The following is a 21,380-nucleotide window of genomic DNA, read 5'->3' on the forward strand; positions in this document are numbered from 1 at the left end:
TTGTTTGACCACTTCCAATTTGCCTTGATTCATGGACCTGACATTCCAGGTTCCTATGCAATATTGCTCTTTACAGCATCGGACCTTGCTTCTATCACCAGTCACATACACAGCTGGGTATTCTTTTTGCTTTGGCTCCATCCCTTCAATCTTTCTGGAGTTATTTCTCCACTGATCTCCAGTAGCATATTGGGCACCTACTGACCTGGGGAGTTCCTCTTTCAGTATCCTATCATTTTGCCTTTTCATACTGTTCATGGGGTTCTCAAGGCAAGAATACTGAAGTGGTTTGCCATTCCCTTCTCCAGTGGCCACATTCTGTCAAATCTCTCCACCATGACCCGCCCGTCTTGGGTTGCCCCACGGGCATGGCTTAGTTTCATTGAGATAGACAAGGCTGTGGTCCTAGTGTGATTAGATTGACTAGTTTTCTGTGAGTATGGTTTCAGTGTGTTTGCCCTCTGATGCCCTCTTGCAACACCTACCGTCTTACTTGGGTTTCTCTTACCTTGGGCGTGGGGTATCTCTTCACGGCTGCTCCAGCAAAGTGCAGCCATTGCTCCTTACCTTGGACGAGGGGTATCTCCTCACCACTGCCCTTCCTGACCTTCAATGTCAGATAGCTCCTCTAGACCCTCCTGCACCCATGCAGCCACAGCTCCTTGGACGTGGGGTTGGTAAGGACCTAACAGAAGCAGAAGATATTAAGAAGAGATGGCAAAAATACACAGAAGAACTGTACAAAAAAAAAAACAAAAGGATCTTCACAACCCAGATAATCACAATGGTGTGATCACTGACCTAGAGCCAGACATCATGGAATGTGAAGTGGGCCTTAGAAAGCATCACTATGAACAAAGCTAGTAGAGGTGATGGAATTCCAGTTGAGCTGTTCCAAATCCTGAAAGATGATGCTGTGAGAGTGCTATACTCAATATGCCAGCAAATTTGGAAAACTGACCTAGAGCCAGACATCATGGAATGTGAAGTGGGCCTTAGAAAGCATCACTATGAACAAAGCTAGTAGAGGTGATGGAATTCCAGTTGAGCTGTTCCAAATCCTGAAAGATGATGCTGTGAGAGTGCTATACTCAATATGCCAGCAAATTTGGAAAACTCAGCAGTGGCCACAGGACTGGAAAAGGTCAGTTTTCACTCCAATCCCAAAGAAAGGCAATGCCAAAGAATGCTCAAACTACCACACAATTGCACTCATCTCACACGCTAGTAAAGTAATGCTCAAAATTCTCCATGCCATGCTTCAGCAATATGTGAACCGTGAACTTCCTGATGTTCAAGCTGGTTTTAGAAAAGGCAGAGGAACCAGAGACCAAATTGCCAACATCCGCTGGATCATAGAAAAAGCAAGAGAGTTCCAGAAAAATATCTATTTCTGCTTTATTGACTATGCCAAAGCCTTTGACTGTGTGGATCACAATAAACTGCAGAAAATTCTGAAAGAGATGCGAATACCAGACCACCTGATCTGTCTCTTGAGAAATTTGTGTGCAGGTCAGGAAGCAACAGTTACAACTGGACATGGAACAACAGACTGGTTCCAAATAGGAAAAGGAGTTCGTCCAGGCTCTATATTGTCACCCTGCTTATTTAACTTATATGCAGAGTACTTCATGAGAAACGCTGGACTGGAAGAAACACAAACTGGAATCAAGATTGCCGGGAGAAATATCAATAACCTCAGATATGCAGATGACACCACCCTTATGGCAGAAAGTGAAGAGGAACTCAAAAGCCTCTTGATGAAAGTGAAAGTGGAGAGTGAAAAAGTTGGCGTAAAGCTCAACATTCAGAAAACGAAGATCATGGCATCCGGCCCCACCACTTCATGGGAAATAGATGGGGAAACAGTGGAAACAGTGTCACACTTTATTCTTCTGGGCTCCAAAATCACTGCAGATGGTGACTGCAGCCATGAAATTAAAAGACGCTTACTCCTTGGAAGGAAAGTTATGACCAACCTAGATAGCATTTTCAAAAGCAGAGACATTACTTTGCCAACAAAGGCTAGTCAAGGCTATGGGTTTTCCAGTGGTCATGTATGGATGTGAGAGTTGGACTGTGAAGAAGGCTGAGTGCCGAAGAATTGATGCTTTTGAACCATGGTGTTGGAGAAGACTCTTGAGAGTCCCTTGGACTGCAAGGAGATCCAGCCAGTCCATTCTGAAGGAGATCAGCCCTGGGATTTCTTTGGAGGGAATGATGCTGAAGCTGAAACTCCAGTACTTTGGCCACCTCATGCAAAGTGTTGACTCATTGGAAAAGACTCTGATGCTGGGAGGGATTGGGGGCAGGAGGAGAAGGGGATGACAGAGGGTGAGATGGCTGGATGGCATCGCTGACTCGTTGGACGTGAGTCTGAGTGAACTCCGGGAGTTGGTGATAGACAGGGAGGCCTGGCGTGCTGCAATTCATGGGATGGCAAAGAGTTGGACACGACTGAGCGACTGATGTGATCTGATCATATGAAGAATAATTGATTCTTTTTAAAAGAAAACAGAGAAAACTCCTTTATAAAGATGGTCATTGGAAAGAAGTTTTTGGACCATTTTCTTATCTTTCATAAAGCAACAAAAGTGGTTACCTTAATATGTTATTCAAACTTGCTCAAACTGTTCACTCAGTCTTGTCCGACTCTTTGCAGCCCCAGGACTATATAGTCCATGGAATTCTCCATGCCACAATATTGGAGTGGGTAGCTTTTCCCTTCTCCAGAGAGTGAATCTTCCCAACCAATGGATTAAACCCAGGTCTCCCACATTGCCGGTGGATTCTTTATAAACTGAGGTATCAGGGAAGCCCAAAGTGAAAGTGAAAGTCACTCAGTCATGTCTGATTCTTTGCAGCCCTGGTGGACTGTACAGTCCATGGAATTCTCCAGGCCAGAATACTGGAGTGCGTAGCCTTTCCCTTCTCCAGCGGATCTTTCCAACCCAGGAATCAGACGGGGGTCTCCTTCATTGCAGATGGAATCTTTAAAAAACTGAGCTATCAGGGAAGCCCTATATATTATTACCATAATGCAGTTGTTTTCTGGATTCCCTTGCAGTACAAGCTACACAATTCCTAGCACAATTAACCCACTAACTTACTACTTGTTTAATTCCTTAATTATTTAGAATACATCTTCATACCAAGAAAAGTTTAAGGAGACTCAGGAAAGTACTGACATTCTTCCCTTATGAATGATGGCATTTATCTGCTTCAAAACTGTTGATATCAAGATACCATCCACTAATGAAAATGCTGAGAGCAATTTTCCTACTGAAAATATTTTTTGTAAATGTTGCTGTTTTTTGGCATTTTCATAATATTAAGAATACATTTTTTTGAGTTTTCCAAGCTTCTGGTTCAAGTACTATTGAAATATTTGTTCTTTCATTTAAAAGCTCTTCATTATGTAAAGACATCTCTCATTGTTCCAGAATATTTGGGAGTTAAACATCACTCAGTTCAGTTCAGTCACTCATTCGTGTCCGACTCTTTGCAACCCCGTGGACTGCAGCATGCCAGGCCTCCCTGTCCATCACCAACTCCCAGAGTTTACTCAAACTTATGTCCATTGAGTCGGTGATGCCATCCAACCATCTTATTCTCTGTCATCCCCTTCTCCTCCCACCTTCAATCTTTCCCAACATTAGGGTCTCTTCAAATGAGTCAGTTCTTCCAAACATCACTACTGCCATAATTTTAAAATATGTTATGGTTTTGCAGCGGGACAGCTGCATCCTGGTAAGCTTCATGTGAAGCCTCCATAATTTTTTTAATATACCTTACAAAGCTTTTCGGTGCTGCAGTGCCCTAGTGTTTTTATAATCCTAGTGACAGAAAGCTTGACTCTTAAATTTTTTCAACATGACCCATAGTGGAAAAAAAAAAAGGCAAAGCAAAACATTTTTCATCATAATTAGGATCATGACATTCATGTGTTATTCAGTCTTCTATATCTAGTTAGTGGGGATTCAAAAATAATTGAAACAGTAAAAAATTCTTGCCCCCATGGAGCTAATAATCTAATCTGTCCCTCTGTCTCTGTATTATTCCTTTGTATAAACAATAGCATCTTGTATACTTTATTCCAGCCATCCAATTCTATCCTATTATCTTCTTTTGAGTTGTAAAAATAAAATAAGTTGCTCTTTGTGTGCTTAGTCATTCAGTCATGTCTGACTCTTTGCAAACCCATGGACTATATACCACCAGGTTCCTCTGTCCATGGGGACTCTCTAGGCAAGAATACTGGAGTGGGTTACCATGCTCTCCTCCAGGGAATCTTCCCAACCCAGGGATCGAATCCAGGTCTCCCGCATTGCAGGTGGATCCTTTTCTGTCTGAGCCATCAGGATCATTGCTGCTGCTAAATTGCTTCAGTAATGTCTGACTCTGTGCGACCCCATAGACGGCAGCCCACCAGGCTCCCCCGTCCCTGGGATTCTCCAGGCAAGAACACTGGAGTGGGTTGCCATTTCCTTCTCCAATGCATGAAAGTGAAAAGTGAAAGTGAAGTCGCTCAGTCGTGTCCAACCCTCAGCGACCCCATGGACTGCAGCCTACCAGGCACCTCCGTCCATGGGATTTTCCAGGCAAGAGTACTAGAGTGGGGTGCCATTACCTTCTCTGATCAGGGTCATTAGGACCCATTAATTGATTTAAGACTCAATAATGAATCTTGACTCCCACTTTGAAAAACATTGCCATATTGGAATTTCATACATTTAACAGAGCTGTTAAAGCAGCCTGTGTGTGTGTGGGGGGGTGCTCAGCCATATCCAATTCTTTGCGACCCCATGGACGGTAGCCCACCAGGCTCCTCTAGGATTTCCCAGGCAAGAATACTGGAGTGATTTGCAAATGGGATCTTCCCGACCCAGCGATTGAACCCATGTCTCTTGTCTCCTGCACTGGCAGGGGTATTCTTCACCACTAATGCCAGTTAGCCTTGTAAAAAGCAGCTGGGATTTATTTATTTTTTCTAAATTTCTGTGTCACATTGACTGTCACCAATTTAAAAATCCAGTCTTTTTTACTGAGTTGCTTTCAGGATAGAACTCTCTGAATATGGGTTTATGTAAACTGTTTTTAATCTGAATGGAGAATCTTATATTTATTTCTGTCAAATTCTTCTTTATTGGTTTCAGTTCATCATTCTAGCCTATCAAAATTTTTGAACTCTGCCACTGTTAGATAATCCTCCTAAATCTGTCATCCACAAATATGAAAAGAGTGGCTTCTATGTCATGAGCCCAGGCACTATTGGAAAATATTGCAAATTCCTATAGTTCTCCTTCTCGTTGGCATTGGTCTATTAATCAGCATTTTAGCATTGTATTTGCATGTCAGAATATGAATCTCCCTTAATTTGCCCATGTCTCAGTCTGCACTTTTTCATCAAATAAAAATTCTAAAGGACTATAGAATACATACTGAATTATTGATTTTTATGTTCCCCCGAGATAGCAATAAGCTGTCAGAAACATAGTTAAGTTTCTGTTTATCTCAGTCACAACCAGTTGCACTGATAGTAGCCTTCAGTTTTTAAGTTAGTGATTGAGATGTGATATCACAGTACACTGGAACTCAGAGAGGACTAAGGGGTCTAGAAGGAGCAAACTATTGATGCATATGCTTCAGTAATAAGCAGTGTTCTCCACGTTTGCAAGATCATTCAGCTATTTCTCCTCAACTTCTCAGTGATTTCCAACTGATAGAGCTATTGTCTTGTCACAGGATTTTAGTGTCCTTGACAACTCCTGTACAGGACTAAAGTTAGTTGGGGCTAGATGCTCTAGTCCAAAAATCTGTTTTTTGTTTGTTTGTTTTTGGTGAGACTTGTCTTAAGTGTAAACTGCATTCAACTCATAGGATGTTATTAATAGGATAACATTAACACAAGATTGTCCTTTAATAAGAGCCTAGGGCAAGATATTAACCAGAGATGCATTTGAATTCTTACTCTGTTCACCAATTAACTGCTTTCCTCTTGGTAAGATGTTGGAACTAAGTCTCTCACATCATCTATAATCCAGAGTTAGAAATGTATAGCTTACCTATCTCACAAAGTTCTTGTAAGAATGGAGATTAGGTCATAAATAGAATATAAATGTTTACTAGCTGATAGTAAACCATCAATTGGTAAATTATTTGTTGTTCAGTCGCTAAGTTGTGTTCGACTCTTTGTGACTCCATGGACTATAGCCAGCCAGGCTACATTTACGGGAGTGATTTAAAGTAAAACCCATCTTCATTATATAACAGAATTTGGATGATAGACACAGTACATCATAACTGAATGTACATGATGACTGAGGTGGGAAGCATTATCCTAGGGAAGTGGTTCTCAAAGCATCATCTTCAGAGCAACAGCATCAGCATATCCAGCAAAGTTGTTAAAAATGCAGATTCTATACCTGAGACCTAGTGCATCAGGCACTTAGAAGCTGGGGCCCAGCACTCAGCATGGTTTCAACAATCCTCAGGAGATTCTATGCTCACTGTGTCCTTGATGTTGTTCAGTTGCTAAGTCATGTCCAGCTCTTTGCAACCCCATGGACTGAAGAATTCCAAGCTCCTCTGTCCTCCACTATCTCCAAGAATATGCTGAGATTCATGTCTGGTGAGTCCCTGACTATCTGACCATCTCATCCACTCTGCCCAGTTCTCCTTTTGCCTTCAATCTTTCCCAGCATCTGAGTCTTTTCCAGTGAGGCATTCTTCCCATCAGGTGGCCAAGTATTGAAGCTTCAGCTTCAATATAAGTCCTTCCAATGAATATTCAGGGTTGATTTCCTTTAGAATTCACTAATTTGATCTCCTTGCCATCCAGGGAACTCTCAAGAGTCTTCTCCAGCACCACACTTCAAAAATGTAAATTCTTCAGTGTTCAGCCTTCTTTATGGTCCAACTCATATCTGTACACAACTCCTGGAACAACCATAGCTTTGACTAGAGGAGCTTATATATCATTATGTCTCTGCTTTTTAATATATCTGCCATCTAGATTTATCCTAGTTTTCCTTCCAAGGAGTAAGTGTCTTAATTTTGTGGCTGCTGTCAAAGTACCCAGTGATTTTTGGAGACCAAGAAAATACATCACTGCTTCAACTTTTTCTCCATCCATTTCCTATGAAGTGATGGGACCAGATGCCATGATCTTAGTTTTCATGTTGAATTTCAAGCCAGCTTTCCCACTCTCTTCTTTAACCCTCATCAACAGGCTCTTTAGTTCCTCTTTAGTTTCTGCCATTAGAGTGGTATTATCTGCATATCTGAGGTTATTGATATTTCTCCCTGCAATCCTGATTCTAGCTTATGGTTTATCCAGCCTGGAATTTTGCGTAGTGTATTCTGCATGTAAGTTAAGTATGCAGAGTGACAAGATACAGCTTTGTCATACTCCTTTTCCAGTTTTGAACCAGTTCATTGTTCCATGTCCAGTTCTAACTGGTGCTTCTTGATTTGCATACAGGTTTTTCAGGAGACAGGTAAGGTGGTCTAGTACTCTGATCCCTTTAAGAATTTTCTGCAGTTTGTTGTGGTCGACACAGTCAAAGGCTTTAGGGTTGTCAGTAAGCAGAAGTAAGTGTTTAACTGGAACTCCCTTTCTTTCTCCATGATCCAATGTATGTTGGTAATTTGATATATGGTTCCTCTGCCTTTTCAAAACCCCATTAGTACATCTGGAATTTCATGGTTCACATACTGCTGAAACCTAGCTTGAAGGATTTTGACCATAACCTTGCTAGCATGAAATGAATAGAATTGTACAGTAGTTTGAACATTCTTTGACATTACCCTACTTTGGGATTGGAATGAAAGCTGACTTTTTCCAGTCCTGTGGCCACTGCTGAGATTTCCAAAATTATGACATATTGAGTGCAGCACTTTAAAAGAATGGCATTGAAACATGTAAAATATCATGTATGAAACGAGAAACCAGTCCAGGTTCAATGCACGATACTGGATGCTTGGGGCTAGTGCACAGGGACGACCCAGAGGGATGGTATGGGGAGGGAGGAGGGAGGAGGGTTCAGGATGGGGAGCACATGTATACCTGTGATGGATTCATTTTGATATTTGGCAAAACTAATACAATTATGTAAAGTTTAAAAATAAAATAAAATTTAAAAAAACTCAAAAAAAAATAAAAGCATCATCTTTTAGGATTTTAAATAGCTCCACTGGAATTTCATTACTTCTGCTACCTTTGTTTGTAGTAATGCTTCCTAATGCCCACTTGACTTCACGCTCCAGAATGTCTGGCTCTAGGTGAGTGACCACACTATGTGGTTATCTAGGTTATTAAGACCTTTTTTGTATAGTTCTTCTGTATATTTTTGCCACGTCTTAATCATTTCTGTTTTTATTAGGTCCTTACCTTTTCTGTCCATTATCGTGCCCATCTTGCATGAAATGTTCTTGCGAAAGCTGACGTCTCTAGTTTCCTGGAAGAGATCTCTAGTCTCTCTCACTCTGTTGTTTTCCTCTATCTCTTTGGTTTGTTCATTAAAGAAGGCCTTCTTATCTCTCCTCGTGGTGTTAAATGGCTCAGTAAGTAAAGAATCTGCCTACAATGCACGTGATGCATGTTTGATTCTTGGGTTGGGAAGATACCTTGAGGATGAAATAGCAACCCACTCTGGTATTCTTACCTGAAAAATCCCATGGACAGAGAGGCCTGGCGGGCTACAATCGAAGGGGCAAAGAGTCATACCCGGCTGAGAGACTAAGCATACAGACATCTCTCCTGCTATCCTCTGAAACTCTGCATTCATTTGGTTTTATCTTACCTTTCTTCCTTGCCTTTGCTTCTCTTCTTTCTTCAGCTATTTGTAAAACCTCCTCAGACAACCACTTTGCCTTCTTACATTTCTTTTTCTTGGGGATGGCTTTGGTCACTGCTTCCTGTACAATGTTAGGAACTTCCATCCATAGTTCTTTAGGAACTGTACCAAATCTAAATGCTTGAGTCTATTCATCACCTCCACTGTGTAATCATAGGATTTTATTTAGGTCATACCTGAATGACCTATTCACTTTCCCTACTTTCTTCAATTTAAGTCTGAATTTGGCAAGGAGGAACTCATGATCTGAGCCACAGTCAGCCTTAGGTCTTACTTTTGCTGACTGTACAGAGCTTCTTAATCTCCGGCTGCAAAGAATATATTCAATCTGATTTCAGCATTAACCATATGATGAAGTCTATGTGTAGAACTGTCTCTTGGGTTGTTAGAAAACATTGTTCGCTATGACCAGCACACTCTCCTGACAAAACTCTCTTAGCCTCTGCCCTGCTTTATTTTGTACTTTCCGGCCAAACTCTCCTGTTATTCTGGGAAACTCTTGACTACTTACTTTAGCATCCCAATTCCCTATGATGAAAAGGATATCTTTTTTGTTGTTGTTAGCTCTAGAAGGTATTGTAGGTGTTCCTAGAACTGGGCAACTTCAGCTTCTTCAGCGTCAGTGGTTGGGGCATAAACTTGGATTACTGTGATGTTGAATTGTTTTCATGGAAATGATCTGAGATCATTCTGTCATTGTTGAGGCTGCACCCAATTACTGCATGTGCATTCTTTTGTTGTCTATGAGGACTACTCCACTCCTTCTAAGGGAGTCTTGCCCACAGTAGTAGATATGATGGTCATCTGAGTTAAATCCGCCCAATCCTCTCCATTTTAGTTCACCGAGTCCTAAAATGTCCATGTTCATTCTTGCCGTCTCCTGCTTGACTACATCCAATTTACTTTGATTCACAGACCTAACATTCCAGGTTTCTATACATGTTGTTCTTTACAGTATCAGACTTGCCTTTCACCACCAGCCACAGCCACAGCCACAGCTGAGGGTCATTTCTGCATTGGGCCAGATGCTGCTTTCTTTCTGGTATTTCTTTCTTGCTATATTAGTAATTGTCCGCCCCTCTCCTTCAGTAGCATATTGGACATCTTCCATCCTGGGGGACGGGGCTCATCTTCCAGAGTCCTGCCTTTCTGCCTTTTCGTACTGTTCGTGGGGTTTTCATGGCAAGAATGCTGGAGTGGGCTGTCATTCCCTCCTTTGGTGAACCACAGCCTTTTCGTACTGTTCATGGGGTTTTCATGGCAAGAATGCTGGAGTGGGCTGCCATTCCCTCCTTTGGTGAACCACAGCCTTTTCGTACTGTTCATGGAGTTTCCATGGCAAGAATGCTGGAGTGGGCTGCCATTCCCTCCTTTGGTGAAACACAGCCTTTTCGTACTGTTCATGGGGTTTCCATGGCAAGAATACTGGAGTGGGCTGCCATTCCCTCCTTTGGTGAACCACAGTGTCAGGACTCTTCACCGTGACTCACCTGTCTTAGGCGGCCCTGCCCAGCACCATGACTCACCTGTCTTAGGCGGCCCTGCACCTCATGGTCATAGCTTGAGGTATACAAGCCCCTCCACCATGACAAGGCGGTGATCCATGAAGGGGGGCAAATTAATACCATCCTTTAAAATGGGTTATTGCTTCATCTGTAGAAACTCTAAATTCATAATCCTAAGGGAAAATATCTTCATTTCTATAGCATTGTCTTATGCTAATGATGCCATTTCTTTTATTTGTACATAAGATTCTTTTATCCCTCAGTATTGTCTATCTCTCTTTCTCCATTTTGCTAGAAGGCATTTTATTTTTCACATGTGTTTATATATAAGACCTGACAACTACAAGTCCTAGCTGTGCAATCATTCAGCAGTTAATTTAATATCTCTGTGTCCCAGTTTCTCTCATTTGTAAAGCAAGAAACTAACATTTAATTTGAGGGAGAGTTTTAACAATTAGGTATAATAATCTCTGGTGAGCCAGTGGTAAAGCATCCTCCTGCCAGTGCAGGAGACACAGGAGATTCAGGTTCAATCCCTGGCTCAGGAAGCTACTCTGGAGGAGGAAATGGCAACTCACTCCAGTATTCTTGCCTGGAGAATCCAATGGACAGAGAAGCCTGGCAGGCTATGATCCATAGGTTCCCAAAGAGTCGGACATGACTGAACAACTACATATGAGCATGATAATATATGTAGAGTACTTAACGATGATTTATACACAGAGTGATCAATGTATAGCAGTAGTTATTTCTAGATTTTTTCCCTCTTCATTTATAGAACCTTTCCTTAATAAATAAGATAGGAAAAAGAGATCTTTAGATATTCTTATCTTCTTTCCAACAGAGATATTTCTCTGTCCTTCACAAAATTGCAATTACTTTTCAAATCGTTAACCTACTTTCCTTTTAAAGCAACTAACTAATAAATCTAGAAGAACAGCCAAATTCCCAGTGAGGGTGAAAATGTAGAGCAAATACTTCTGGCATAGGGGTGAAGAAAGCATCTTACTTTGAAAAGTGGTGGAGTTAGTAATTAATAGCCTGGTCTTTTAAATCAGGCAGACAGAACTGGGTTTGAATCTAATCCAGACATTTACTTGCTGAGTCACAATGTAAAAGTTACTTGGCCTTTCTTATGTATTTTCTCTTATGTGAAGTGGGCATAATAGCAATGTTTCTTCATTGAGTATGAAGTGGTATATACGTGAGAAATCTTTAAAGGCTCAGTACATTTTCTGGCAGGTAGCAAATCATTGATAAATAGAATCTCGTTGATATGTTTCCTTCTGCTCCTACTCTCACTTCCTAATATTCTTATCTGATAATGATGGACAAAACTATTTTATTTACCTTTGGAATATGAATTTTAGGAGTGTGTTTATTGCCCAATATTTTCAAATAAGGTCATTTAGATGCTTTGAGGTGTTTCTTATAAACTAACCGTGTAAAGTTGGTACTTACGCAGAGCTGTCAAGTGTTTTGCTCAGAAATGGGATTTACATACCCACAAAGAAAAGTAAATTGTAATCCCTATAAATGCTTAGTGTCTTCCAGCAGTTTTTTTATGAAAGGCCATCAGTGAATTGTGTTACTGTTGAGCTGCCTTTGTTGCTATTGTAGTAACTATACTTATTATTATTGCATGGTCTGACATTTTACCTATGTCAGAAGATAAGTGGAAAAAGGCAAACACAATTCAGGAAATTCCCTGATTCACTCATGGCACTTAAGAGTTTCCCAAGGTTTTCTGTTGGGGAAGACAAATGGTAGAATTCTGAGATTCTTGATGCAAAGGAGTAAGAGTGTATATTGGAAAGCATTTCCTAGTTATGTTTTCTTCCCGCTGGACCGGGCATCTGGAAAGGGGAAAGTGCAGTTTCTACTCCATATACTCTGTTTTTCCTCTTTGAGGTTTCCCACAGAGAATAATATTAGCTTATTTAAACCACTAGGGGAAAAAAATGGCCTAATAATATAAGTATCCATCTACTAAACAAGCGTTCATTACACATCATCTGTGTTTCACAAATTGTGCTATAACTAAGGATACAATGATAACCAGAGCATTAGACCTGCCTTCCAGGGCGTTTCTTGGTCAGGGGATAAGAACAGATACACATTTAAATAATTGAGCAAAATGCAATGTGTGTTACGTCAAAGTTAGGAAAAATCTATTGAAAGAAAGTAAAATTGTTTTTGTATCTCTTTAAGGCTTTACAGAGAAGGCTCACAATTGAGCCATGAGAAGTTCAACATGAGCACAGAGATTAGGCTCACAAGTTAAATTAAGAGAAATAGCAGATAAAGGGTCTCAACTGAAGACAGACAGAGAGATGGAGAAAAGGAAAAAAAAAAGTGAAGGAGATGGCAGGAGAGAGGAGGAAAGAGGAAGGGATGATAGTAAGGAAAAAGAGATAGGAAGTGACCAAAATAGTAGATCTTGGATCTTAAATACCCAATTGTTACTGATAGGATATTGATGAGATTCTGGTGGTATCAGATTATTAGTATAAATAACCAAACCCTAAATTTAAAAAATCAGTATTTTGTTTATCATATATTCTTTTTAAAATGGTCAGCCCTCAAGAAGTATAATTTTATTTCTAAGATTAGTATATTATGGAATTTTTTTAAAAATTCTTCCCCTTTGATTGCTGATATAAATGAAAGGATGTATTAAACATGAAATCAAAGTTTTCTTACCCAGTCAAATTTTGGAAACTCTTCTGCCATGTAGGGATTTTTGTCATTTTTCTAGATGATGACAGAAGCTACCTTTAACAATGTATTTGTGTGCTTTAAATAAACTCCACTGATGTAGATAATTTCATAAGCTCTATTACCTCAACCAGATTTGTTAGACTGAGTTAGAATTCAAGAGAAAAAAAATTTGCTATATTTGTACTACTTCTAAGTTTAGTTTTAATAGGAAACAGATATTCTTTATTTAGCTTTACAGTGACATTTTTACTTATTTAATAAAAAGAGATGTATAGTTCTTTGAACTTAAAAGTTTAAATCATAGATCAAAGTCAATATTTGGTAAAATTTTCAATGTAGCTGAACAAAAATTGTGTCATTTGCAAACCATTTACATTATAAAATATTATTGAATCTTTAAAATTAATAAATATAAACTGTAATAATCATGTTTACTATACAGTCTAATTTACTCAGAAAAAAAGTTAATTTATAAAGGTAATTTTAAACAAGGCATTATATCTAAATGTTCCAGCTGGTTATTTCCATTCCATGCTTCACCTTGGAACTAAATTATCTACATCATAAAATAGTCTTATAGATTATCAACAACACTTTGAATTATATCTAAAGGATAAGAACAGCTTGTAAGTTCATTTTTCTATTTTATCCAAATTGGCTAACAGTTTCTCTTAAGTTCTAGCTAATTGGAATAGATATAAATCATAAGCCTATTTTATTCTAAAGTAGAAGGTCAGCATGTATGCAGTAGTAATGTGCTATTCTTTTTACTGGCATAGATTTTATGGATAATTATTTTGCTTAGAGGTTGTGTACTACAGGGAGAAGGCAATGGCAACCCACTCCAGTACTCCTGCCTGGAGAATCCCATGGAGGGAGGAGTCTGAAAGGCTGCAGTCCATGGGGTCCCTGAGGATCGGACACGACTGAGCAACTTCACTTTCACTTTTCACTTTCATGCATTGGAGAAGGCAATGGCAACCCGCTCCAGTGTTCTTGCCTGGAGAATCCCAGGGATGGGGGAGCCTGGTGGGCTGCCGTCTATGGGGTCGCACAGAGTCGGACACGACTGAAGTGACTTAGCAGCAGCAGCAGCAGTGTACTACAGACTCAAATATAACAGTGTATTAATAGTATTATATCAGTTATGATGATTGAACTGTCTTTCCTAAAGCTCTTATGTACACTGGTCATGGCAAATAATAGGCAAACATTTATACAGGTGGATAGAAAATGTGAACTTAAATGTATCAACAGTTTCTGTTTTAGTTATTTTGACATCTTGAGCTAGAATAAACACACTACTCATATTTGAAGAAGAAAAATAAGTATCATAAGTACTATGCATACACTGACATATTCTGGGTAAGAATGGTGGGCTAAGGTGATCATTATGGATTGACCAAAGTAATAAGTACCAAGGTGGCCCATCAGTGGGAAAATGCCATGCTTTACATCTATAGACAGGAGATGGGGCCGTCCCTGGTGATACAGTGGTTAAGAATCTCCCTGCCAGTGCAGGGAACACAGCTTCAATCCCTGGTCTGGAAAGTCTCCACACGCCACAGAGCAACTAAGCCCTTGAGCCACAACTACTGAGCCCACGCTCTAGAGCCCGCAAGCTAGAACTACCGAGCCCATGCGCTGCAACTACTGAAGCCCGTGTGCCTAGAACCTGTGCTCTGCAACGAAGAGGAGCCACGACAATGAAAAGGCCATGCACTGCAGAGAAAATTAGCTGCCCCTCGCTACAACTAGAAGAGGCCCATGCACAGCAATGGAGACCCAGCACAACCAAAAGTAAATAGATTAAAAAGAAAAAAAAATGATGGTAGACTAGGCCACGAATGACATAACTTGCTATAAACCCTGTCCAGTCTCTTACAGGTGTAAAGAGAATATTTGTTTCCCATAACTTAGGGGGAAGTAGATAGTTTTCAGAAGGAAAAAAGCGTGCACAGAAAAAAATACTGTACATTTTAAGTACATGTTCAAGTTAAAATATATAATGTAAATCCATTAATAGAATTTTCTGTGGGGAGATGGAAATTAGAATAAGATATAGTGATAAAGGGAATTAACTAAAAATATATACTGTCTCTAATAAGTTAAATCAAACAGAATTTCACAGATAATAATGTCTTACCCAAATAAAATTGTGAAACCTAACTTCAAGAAAACAACAATGCTTTCTTATTGTGTTTGCCAAAAAGTCTTTGGGTTTTTCTGTAGCATCTTACCTAGCAGTATAAAAAATTAAAACTGGTTTTGAGAAAATGTTGAGATTGGAATATTCTTGATAAAAGAGCATTAAGGGAATTAAGTGCTTCATGTAAGTGGAATCATATAGTCATTAAAGACACTGTCTTTTTCCAATTTTGCATAATGTCCTCAAGATTCATCCATGTTGTCAGTTCAGTTCAGTTCAGTTCAGTCGCTCAGTCATGTCCGACTCTTTGCAACCCCGTGAATCGCAGCATGCCAGGCCTCCCTGTCCATCACAAACTCCCGGAGATCACTCAGACTCACGTCCATCGAGTCAGTGATACCATCCAGCCATCTCATCCTCTGTCGTCCCCTTCTCCTCCTGCCCCCAATCCCTCCCAGCATCAGAGTCTTTTCCAATGAGTCAACTCTTCACATGAGGTAGCCAAAGTACTGAAGTTTCAGCTTCAGCATCATTCCCTCCAAAGAAATCCCAGGGCTGATGTCCTTCAGAATGGACTGGCTGGATCTCCTTGCAGTCCAAGGGACTCTCAAGAGTCTTCTCCAACACCACAGTTCAAAAGCATCAGTTCTTTGGCGCTCAGCCTTCTTCAGGTCCAACTCTCACATCCATACATGACCACAGGAAAAACCAGAGCCTTGACTAGATGGACCTTTGTTGGCAAAGTAATGTTTCTGCTTTTCAATATGCTATCTAGGTTGGATACAACTTTCCTTCCAAGGAGTAAGCGTCTTTTAATTTCATGGCTGCAGTCACCATCTGCAGTGATTTTGGAGCCCAAAAAGATAAAGTCTGACACTGTTTCCACTGTTTCCCCATCTATTTCCCATGAAGTGATGGGACTGGATGCCATGATCTTTGTTTTCTGAATGTGAGCTTTAAGCCAACTTTTTCACTCTCCACTTTCACTTTCATCAAGAGGCTTTTTAGTTCCTCTTCACTTTCTGCCATAAGGGTGGTGTCATCTGCATATCTGAGGTTATTGATATTTCTCTCAGCAATCTTGATTCCAGCTTGTGTTTCTTCCAGTCCAGCGTTTCTCATGATGTACTCTGCATATAAGTTAAATAATCAGGGTGACAATATACAGCCTTGATGTACTCCTTTTCCTATTTGGAACCAGTCTGTTGTTCCATGTCCAGTTCTAACTGTTGCTTCCTGACCTGCATACAGATTTCTCAAGAGGCAGATCAGGTGGTCTAGTATTCTCATCTCTTTCAGAGTTTTCTACAGTTTATTGTGATCCACACAGTCAAAGGCTTTGGCATAGTCATCAAAACTTCTTACCTTTGTTAGGCTGAATAACAGTCTATTGTATGTATATGACACATTTTGTTTATCCATTCATGGGTTGATGGAAACTTGTGTTGCTTTTGTGTTTTAGCTGTGATGAATAATGCTACTATGAACATGGGCATATAAATAACTCTCTGAGACCTTTCTTTGGATTATTTTGAATATATATCCAGAAGTGGATTACTAGATCACATAATAATTCTGTCTTAACTTTTTTGAGGAGCTATTTTCCATGGCAGGTGTACCATTTTATATTCCCACTAACAGTGCACAAGGGTTAACATTTCTCTATATTCTCTTTGTAATTTTTTTTTTAAATAATAGTAACCATCCCAATTAGTGTGAGGTGATATTTCACTCTACTTTTAATTTGCATTTCCCTCATAATTAGTTATGTTGAGCATCTTTTCATGTGCTTATTGGCCATTCATGTATCTTTGGAGAAATGTCTATTTGAGTCTTTTTTCTGTATTTGAATTGGGTTGTTTGTCTTTTTATGTTAAATTTTAGAAGTTCTCAATATAGTATAGATATTAGCTCCTTACCAGGTAAATTATATGCAAGTGTTTTTCCAATTCTTTGTGTTTCTTTTTTACTCTATTGATAGTGTCTTTTGAGACACACTGTAAAAATTTTCTTATAAAGTTCAATTTGTCTACATTTTCTTTTGTTACCTGTGCCTTTGGTGTCATATCCAAGAAATCATTATCAAACCCAAAGCTTTTGCCCTATTCTTTCTTCTAAGAGTTTTACAGTTTTAGGTCTTTTATATAGATCTTTGGTACATTGAGTTAATTTTTGTTTATGGTGTTAAGTGAGGCTCTAACTTAAGTCTTTTACATGTGTATATCTTGTTTTTTTAGCACTATTTTTGAAAAGACTGTGATTTTTTTTTTTCCCCTGTTGAATGGTCCTGGCACTTTGGACAGAAATCATTTGACCATATATGCAGAGGTGTATTTCTAGACAGTTTATTCTGCTCCTTTGGGCTATATACCTATATTTTTCCCAGGACCACACAGTGTTGATTGTTGTAGCATCATATTAAGCTTTGAAATCAAAAGTGTCCATCCTCAAGCTTTGTTCTTTTCAGAATTGTTTTGGCTACTTGGGGTCCATTGATAATCCCTATGAATTTTAGGGTGGATTTTTATATTTCTATAAAGAATCATTGTGTTTCTATAGGAACTAAATTAATTCAATTTGTATAGCATTGACATTTTAATAATACAGATCATCTTTAATTTAAAATTTATAATTTTGTCCCCGTAACCCATCAAAAATTAAAAAGATCATGAGTTGATAGTGCATTTAATACCCCTAAACTTCCAAATATTATAGCTTGGCCTTGCCTACTTTAAAAGGATGATTTTTGCTTTGGATTTTTCATCCATGTCATTTATCATGTTAAAGTCAATTTCTTCTATTTCTTGTTTGTTGAGTGTTCTATCATGAAAGAATGATAACTTTGTCAAATGCTTTTCCTGCATCAATTAAAATAGTCATGTGGTTTTTAGTCCTTCATTCTGTAAATATGGTATATTACAGCGATATATTTTTATGTGTTGAAGGATGTTTGCATCCCAGGAGAATAATCCCACTTGATTTTTAGTATATGATTATTTTAATATGCTGTTGAATTCATTTTGCTAGTATTTTGTTAAGGATTTTTGTATTAATGTTCATAAAGGATGTTGCTCTGTAATTTTCATTTGTCTGGGTTGAATATTGATGACCTTATAGAATGGTTCAGAGAATATTCCCTCCTCTTTAATTTTTTTGGAAAAGTTTGAGAAGGATTGGTGTTCATTCTTCTGTAAACGTTTGGTAGAATTCATTAGGGAAGCAAACAGTTCCAGGGATTTTCTTTGTCAGATTTTTTTTTTCTTATTTGTTCTTCTTAGTTGTGGGGCTATTCAGATTTTCTCTTTTTGTGGTTTGTATTTAGGAATATTAATCTGACTCACACAGCCAGAGCTGAAAAAAAAGGAGTTATGGGTTGTCACCATATGATCTTTCCTAGGTGCAATATTTTCTACATGATTTCAGATTGCCATGGAAATATTTAGTTTCTTGAAAAAGACAAAATATTTTAAGTATAATCTAGAATTTTAGAGAATAAATTGTTCTATATGGCTGAATTTGTCAAAATGTCTGGCTCCAATGTGAACATAAAGATATTTTCATTTTAATTGTCGAGAATTCTCTAGGGAAATTGCCTTCCTTCTTTATGTAGGATATAGTAAACATAATTTGAGTTTTGTTTTAGCATCCAGACCATTATTACAAAATCAGTTTTTGTATTTTTTTCACAGCAGTAACAGCTTCCAGAGTTATTGAAGTGTTTGGGGCTCTTAGCATGGTGTTAGTCATGTTTATTAGCTTTTTTCTTTTAGTTTTTCTTCTTGCTATCTCACTGTCATCTTTGCCTCATAAAGACAACACTGTATAAATCCTTCATCATTTTTTCAAGCTTGCTATTTCCCAATATAATGTGCTTTGAACCAAAATATGTAGCATATTTAAGTTGTATATAATATAAGAGTAGCTAGGATGTGACTAAAGGGATGAGGAGCTTACAAGTGAGTAAAGGGCACAAGCTTAATGTGTTGATTCTGATTTTTAACTCGCTGGCCAGAGACCTATGTATTTTCTTCAAATTGATAAATAGCTGATTTACTTGCCTAGAAAATTGAGCCCAATGCCTTCTATTCTTTGTGGGGTATAAATTACAAAGAAAGCAAGATTGAGAAGGAAGGGAAGGTGAGGCTAGGAAGGTGTGTCTTCACAGAGACCCTGTAGACAAATACGTCACAGGATGCTGGATGCTTGGGGCTGGTGCACTGGGACGACCCAGAGGGATGGTATGGGGAGGAAGGAGGGAGGAGGGTTCAGGATGGGGAACACAGGTATACCTGTGACGGATTCATTTCGATATTTGGCAAAACGAATACAATATTGTAAAGTTTAAAAATAAAATTAAATTAAAAAAATAAAATTAAATTAAAAACAAAAATAAATAAAAACAGGGGGAAACCACATAGGGAGAGATTAGTCTGAGCTGGATATGAGTAGGATAATGTTTCTGGGAGGAATATTCTAACACTGAACTTATTCATAATTTCACTTGAGGCTCACAGCCTTCAAAACAGGACCCATCTTACTATTTGGGGTAAGAATGTTGAACCAAGGACTTCCCTGGTGGTCCAGCGGTTAAGACTTTGCCTTCCAATGCAAGGGGTGCATGTTTGATACCTGATTGGCGAGCTAAAGTCCCACATTCCTCGTGGCCAAAATACCAAAACATAAAACAGAAGCAGTATTGTTACAAATTCAACAAAGACTTTAAAAATGGTCCACATCCAAAATAAATCTTTAAAAATTATTTGAAAATTAAAAAAAAGAATGTTGAACACATGTTAGTAAGCAAACAAGAGAGTTTGTGCTTATCTTCAATCATGAATTTGTTGGATATTTGTAAGGAATATGCAGATGTTAAGACCAATACACTAAACCTGTCTAAAGCAACTAGCTTGGAAAGTCTTAAAACCAGATATAATTAAACTTTTTCAAAATTCAAAAAAAAAAAAAAAAGAATCTCTGTAGGAATATAATGGGGCTTTATGACTTCAGTGTTTCATTGGTCAACATTGCTTCCCAGAGATCAGTTACTGTACACACACGTCAGCTGTGCAGTTCCTTCTCTCAGAGCAATTACCAGAGACACCAGGTTTCAGAACGGCAGTGACAGCGACCGCGCTCAGTGTTGACACAGTCTGCAGGATGCAAGGGAAGTGTGCGCGGGCCGTCTTCCCCGTGGGGCCTGGAGAGCCACTGCACTTGTTTGAAATCACAGCAGGCCCCTTGTCTTTTCTGGGACCCCTGGGAACTGAGACTCCCCAGGAATGAGGCCCGAGAGCCTTACAGGATCATGGGGCAGGCTGCTGCTGGCTTGATTCTCTGTGAGACAGGAGAGTCTGAGCGCCACTAAGGCAAAGAGCCAGGCCATCCAAGTAGGCTGAGAGGAACAAAGCCTTTCCCCCTCTGAGAAGACAGACCCCGCGCTCCAGGAGCCTACTTCTAACGATGACAGAAGCCCCCTTAGGCCTTCAGAAATGCTCCTGGTGCCAGACCATCTTTCTCAAGGATCAGCATAGCACCCAACCGAAATGCATAACTGAGAGATCCTCTGCTCGCAATACCTAGATGTAAGCCTAATTTGTGTTTTCATTGGGTGAGGAAACACGTAAACAGTCTAAAGTGCAACCCCATCTTTCTCATTTGTTTCATGATCAGTAAACATTTTGATTATAGTTTTCACTTTCAACATAATATGCATTGTTTTCCTTATTTGTGTAATTTTTAGTGTTTATGATGATTTGACAGGGCACATGTGGAGTGAAAAGGAAAGCAGACATCAGAAGTTTTTTAGATGACTTATTGTGGTGTTTTGTGGAGATTTGCCTCAGTGGTTATGCCTGGAGATTGAATTATTAGTTACAGACTGATCATAAAACCACAAATTAGAAGTTATTTATCGAGTTTTTCTTATGCAGCTATTGAATTAACTTTACGTTGAAGTGCCAAGATGAGATGGCATTTTAAATATGTATCATGTCTCTTCTATAGCAGGCAAATAAATAAAATCAGTTTGTTTCTGATGCTCTATGATTTTAATAATTTCTGCTTAAAACTAGTAGTTTTTTTAGGTGCAGGCCCTCTGTCCCTGGGTCTGCCCAAATAAAACTTAGTGGGAAAACCAAAAAAAAAAAA

Source organism: Bos indicus, chromosome 7 (assembly GCF_029378745.1).
Source record: "Bos indicus isolate NIAB-ARS_2022 breed Sahiwal x Tharparkar chromosome 7, NIAB-ARS_B.indTharparkar_mat_pri_1.0, whole genome shotgun sequence".
Taxonomy (NCBI): Eukaryota; Metazoa; Chordata; class Mammalia; order Artiodactyla; family Bovidae; genus Bos; species Bos indicus.